The sequence below is a fragment of the Talpa occidentalis genome, unplaced genomic scaffold (assembly GCF_014898055.3).
Source record: "Talpa occidentalis isolate TD23 unplaced genomic scaffold, MPIMG_talOcc4v2.1 talOcc4.15, whole genome shotgun sequence".
NCBI lineage: Eukaryota > Metazoa > Chordata > Mammalia > Eulipotyphla > Talpidae > Talpa > Talpa occidentalis.
In genome coordinates this window covers 23,295,898-23,301,897 of record NW_023601543.1, presented here as the reverse complement: position 1 = coordinate 23,301,897, position 6,000 = coordinate 23,295,898, and the positions used below count along the sequence as shown (strand labels likewise).

The following is a 6,000-nucleotide window of genomic DNA, read 5'->3' as shown; positions in this document are numbered from 1 at the left end:
ATATTCCTTTGTGTGTATATACCACATTTTGTTCATGAATTTATGCATTTATCATTTGGTTGCATGTGCCTCTTCAATAAGCTTTCTGTCCCCCTTTTCTCTTTTTTCCCCTTCTGCAATTTTTATGATGCATATGTTGGTCCCATAAGTAACATAGGCTCTCTTCATTTTTCTTTTGTGCTTCTCTGACTTGATTTGAAATGGCCTGTCTTCAAGTTTGCAGATTCTTTTTTTTTTTTTTTTTTTGCCTAATCCAGTATTCTGTTGAACCCCTTTAATGAATTTTTCATTTCAATTATTATATTTTTCAGCTCTGGAATTTTTCTTTAGATTTTTTTATAGTTTTTATCACTGCTGAAATTCTTATTTTGCTTATCCACCATTTTCCTGATTTTGTTAGTTTTTATCTGTACTCTTAATTCACAGAACATCTTTATGATCATTATTTTAACTTTTTTATCAGGCAGCTTATAGATTGGTGTTTCTTTAAAGTTAGTTTCTGTACTTTTACTTTTACTTTTATCTTTTTTTTTTAAAGATTTATTTATACATGCATACATGAACTGGGGTACAGGCCAGAGACGCAGGGGGTGAAAGGATTCACCAGAGACAGGGTGGGGAACAGAACAGGCAGATTGACCAAAGTACACTGCTGAGGGGAGCAGCGGGCAAGTCAGGAGAGGTCTACCACGCCATGTGGGTTGCTCCCTGGCTGGCCAGGAATTGAACTCTCTTCTGCAGTGGCTGCGGATAGCTTCATAGGTTGCGTCTTAACCCCTTGAGCCACCAGGGAGGTCCCTTACTTTTATTTTTTGAATGGACCAAGTGTATGTTTCTTTGCATGCTTTGTAATCTTTTGTTGGGATTTGAACAGTTGAAAAAACAACCACCTCTCCTGTGTTTTTTTTTTTTTTTAAGATTTATTTATTTATTTTATACAAGAACCGGAGTACAGGCCAGATGCGCGGGAGGGTGAGAGGATTCACCAGAGCCCAGAGACAGAGTGGGGAACAGAAACAGGGAGACTGACGAAATACACTGCTGAGGGGAGCAGCGGGCGAGCCAGGAGAGGTCTGCTTTGCCATGTGGGATTCTCGCAGGCCGGTATCGAACCCATGCTGCAGAGGCTGAAGACAGCTTCACAGCACTGCACTCAACCACCTGTGCCACTTCTCCTGGCTTCATGCAGGGAAGACCACTGTAGGGGTGAAGAGGAAATTTCTACCCTTATTATTGGCCTTATCAAGCAATCACATTAACATATTAGTAGGAAAGAAAGAAAAAAAACTAAATACAAGCATGTAGAATTTACATGGTTGTAAATTCTAAAGTAAATGTGACAAAACAAGGGTTTATATCTGAGTTAAGTTATGGTATAGGGGCCTGGGGCTTTAAGTAGAGTGGAGATTGACTCATATGACAAAAATCAGATGCTCTGTAACTAGATGTTTGCACTGTCTTATAGCCAGGAAGACTTTCTGGAGATAACCTTAAATCTGGATAATGCCAATAGTTAAGGTAAAGGTCATAGTTTCTTTTGAACTCTGCAGGACCTCAATTATCCTTAGCATAATCACATTCCAAAGGCCCCATCTCCAAATACCATGTGTCAAGGTGACATATCTTGGAAATCCTGTTCTGGACATCTTATGGAGGCGTAGATGAACATTTTGGGGAAATCTATTATTTACCACCAATCTGCCCATCTGAAAGTTCTATGACCTCTTAAACTTTTTATGATCTTGCTCCTTTGGCATCTGTCTGCAAAACTGTGGCTTTAACATGTTGCTTGCTTGTTTTCAATTGCTTCCAAACTCTGGCACTGGTCCCATCAGTGCTCTCAGTCTGGCAAGGGAGAAACCATCCCCTTAGACAGCCCTGGAGAAACCAGAAAACTGGCAGCGAGGTCCACTCTTTAGTTTCCACCCCAAGGGAGGGAGGAAGAGTTCTGGTATGGGAGGTTTCCTTTGGGAAGGGAGGGACACATACAAGTACACTACATGCCGTGCATTTTTTTTTCCCTTTTCGTTGAAATTCCTTTTGGTTTTACAATGGCCTGGATGCTGTTGTTTCTCAGCTGATCTCTAGAGTTCTCACTGAAGTACTCGTCTATCTGTTGTTGAATAGATGTTTGTCGGGAAGGAGGTCTCTTAGCTTCTTAATCTGCTTTTGTCTTAGTCTGTTTGGGCTAACATAATACCACAGACTGGGTCGCTTAAACAATAAGAATTTATTTTTCCCAGCTCAGGAGAAGTCTGAGATCAGGTTGAGTTCTGGTAAGGTTGAGTTCTGGTTAGAACTCTCTTCCTGGCTTGGAAATGCTAACCTTTTCTCTGTGTCTTCACATATTGGAGAGAGTGGCGGTCTCTTCCTCTTAAAAGATTCTAACCCCATTGTAGGGTCTCTAGCCTCATAACTTCATCTAAGCCTAATTACCTCCCAAAGGCCCCATCTCCAAATACCATCACATTGGGAGTTAGAGCTTCAACACAGGAATTTTGGGGGCACAAAATTATTCAGTCCATTACAGCCATTTTATTGACATCACTTTTGAAAAACTAAATGTTTAAACGAAAATATTCAACCATATGCCTGGTTTTCTTCTGGTCTTTGTTATACATGCAGTAAGTAATAATTCACGCATAAGCTTATCATAATTCTATACTGGATTTTAATTTCCTCTAGTGTTCAGTTTTAGTTAAGATGTTTAAATACGATTAATAAAATAATATTGCTGGGAAACATGCATTATAAATAATAATTTTATTCAAAATAAAAGATTGCTTTTTAAAGTATCATTTATGATTCATATCAGGACTTTTATAATGAGAAGAAGAGAAAACTCCTTCCAGAAACGTAAGCAAGAAAGAAATAATCAAATGAATTTTAACCGAAGCGTAAGTATAGCCTTTTTAACTTTACAGCACAGAATCTGTGTGGTTTTATATATTGAGACTTCGTTTTTGCAACCTTTGATTCTTCTAGCAGTTTTTGCATCTACATATGCATTGATGTTTACCAACATCAATGTATGAAGAAGCCACACATGTCAGACATGTCTACATGACTCAAGTGTTTCTAGTCTTACAGTACTCTTCCCTTTGATCACCCCACCCTACTTTATATTATTCTCTTCTAAGTGTACATTAGATAAAAGTCAGAAAGAATGCTACAAATAACGTGTTAGTAGCATGTATTATTTAAAATCATCTTTTCAAACATCCCCAAGATATTTTCTTTATTATTTACTATTTTGTTGGAAACTTCTATCTTTAACACAAAACACATGTTTGAGATAAAGTGTTTAGATGAAAGTTTTTTTAAATAAATTTTTATTGATCGCTGGCTTGTAATAGTTATGTTTCAGATGTGTACCATTATCGTTCAATATCCACCCATTACCATATAATTGACCTTTACTTGTTTCACCCACCCACAAGTACCTTTCCTCTGATAACCACCAATCTATTCTCTGTCTCTAAGAGGTTTTATTGTTTTGTTTTATTTATACATTTGCTTAATTTCTTTGTATTCCACATATGAATGAAATCACTGGGTGTTTGTCTTTTTTTGGTTTATTTGCACTTAGCATAATCCCTTCAAGGTCCATCTATGTTGTTGAAATGTAAACTTTTACCTTTTTTACTTATTGACAGCTGAATAGTATTCCACTGTGTATATATAATATATGGAGGTATAATCTATGCTGTCACTTACAAAGTAATTATAAGAATAAGGGATTTAAGTTAATTATTATAAACTTTCACCCATAATGTCTGATTGAGGTAGAGTGAGACTTTCTAAAAATAAGTTACTATGTTAATACAGTTCTCCATCTGACTTAGCTATCTTGCATACAGTTAAGGTCATACACTTGTTATACAAAAAATGATCAGGACACTCTTCGTGAATTTTATCTGCAATTGTTTTCTCCTGATCCAGACAAGTAGTGCATGGATCCAGGCCACTACTAGTTCTTGAGAGTTTTCTTCCTCTTTGTTACTACTAACTATGAGACCTAGACATTTTCGAAGCCCTGCTTCCGTATTTGTTAAGTGAGAGGATTGGGCTGCTTGATCTCTATGGGTTCATTGGCTTTAACATTCCTGCATCTGTGAGTAGGGGGGAGAAATCTGAAATTAAATGTTAGACCGAGGATAAAGCAGAGAGAATATTGTAACTGAAAATGTTGAATAAATTTAAATTAGAGAGAATAAACACTTTGTGGTGATGAAGAAAGACATTTGCATCATTTGTTCAACTTTTCTCATTTAGATAATACTGGAAAATGATAACTTCAGTGAAAATGATCAGGGATATCAAAGGTAATTGCAGACAGACGTCTGTAAAACTGAATTCAAATTTTTTTGGGGGAGGGATGAAACAAAGGTGAATAAATGTAACATCTAGAATTTGAATAAATGTAACCTCTAGAATTTGATTATGAACAATCCATAACAGTTTCTGTAATCATTCCTAATGCAGAACCAAAAAATTCCTAAGTAAAATTGCCTGTCTTGATTTCATTTTTGCTTTTGAGATTCCCATACATCATTTTCCTATGGTGAATATAAATATCTTGGTGTATCCTTTCTACTTAGAGCGCGAATCGCTTCTCGGCCTTTTGGCTAAGATCAAGTGTAGTATCTACTTAGAGCGCGCATGAATTGTCACCATGAAGAATTCAGTGCCAGGAAGAATTTTTTCTCATTTTTCAATCTTAAGATTAAAGCCCTTGTGTTTCTTATTAATATATACTAGACACACTATGTAAATCTCAGTGTTCCAAATGTTAGTTACAATCATGGAGGACTTGACCCAGTGATGATTATCAGGAGCAACTGTGTAGTTTCAGAACTACAGCCAAGGAAGGGAAGAACACTGCTGTACTACCTTTAAAGTGGTCTAACCAAAGGCATCTGTGGAGAGGTGATGACCATAGAAACATAAATAGTAATAGTAGCATTTACTGAGTGCCTGCTATGTGAATGCATTGTGCTAAACACTTTCACTTTTGTGATTTCATTTAATCCTCAGCCATCTTGTGAAGTAGGTATAAGCATTTCCATATTACAGATGAATAAGATCAATAGAGTATATTAACTTCCTTCATGTCTTGATCTAAGTGGTAGAAGCTATTTTCAAATTTGATTTGTGTGGCGACAAAACCTGTGGGCTTTCTACTGTACCATATTGTCTCTCCATAAGTACATGTGCAGAAGAGGTTAAAGTCTTTAAAAGCCTAGTATACTAGTTTTCTGTTTTGCTTAAACAAAGTACCTCAAACCACACCTTAAAACTGCTCCCATTTTATTATCTCACAGTTCTGTAGCGTAGATGTCCAGGTGTGCTTGTCTGGTTCTCTGCCTTGTGTCTTTTTTTTAAATATTTTATTTTATATAATTCTTACATCATTTTTCATCTTTGCAAAATGTATGCATTTTCATTATGATTATATTCCCCATACAATTGCACCCCCCCCCCTTATTTTGACTTTAGTCCTTCCTCTCCCTGCCCTTCCCTCCCCCACCCCATAGTGTGTCTCTGGTTTATAGTTGCTTGTTGATTTTGATTTTTACTTTGTATTGATTAGTCGTTTTCCTGGTCTCTTATTTAAGTTTTCTAAATTCCTGCTATGAGTGAGACCATCCGGTATTTTTCTTTTTCTTTCTGACTTATTTTGCTGAGCATGATCCCTTCTAGCTCCATCCATGTTGCTGCAAACTGCATGTGTTTATCTTTTTTGAATGCTGAGTAATATTCCATGGTGTATATGTACCACATCTTCATGATCCAGTCATCTATTTTGGGGCATTTGGGTTGTTTCCAAAGCTTAGCTATTGTAAATAGTGCTGCTATAAACATAGGGGTGCGGGTGCCCTTTGGAATTAATGTTTCTGTGTCATTTGGGTAAATACCTAGGAGTGGAATTGCTGGATCATATGGAAGCTCTACCTTGTGTCTTAAAGAGCTGAAATCAAGGTGCTGGCCCTGAGCTGC

At 36.9% G+C, this 6,000-nt stretch overlaps 1 long non-coding RNA gene and 1 pseudogene across 1 annotated transcript in view; both read left to right on the top strand.

Annotated features, from left to right (window-relative positions):
• Positions 1-6,000, top strand: part of LOC119245948 (uncharacterized) — a 116,229-nt gene that overhangs the window by 23,868 nt on the left and 86,361 nt on the right. The gene's annotated exons all lie outside the window — the stretch shown is intronic.
• Positions 4,609-4,780, top strand: LOC119246865 (U2 spliceosomal RNA; annotated as a pseudogene).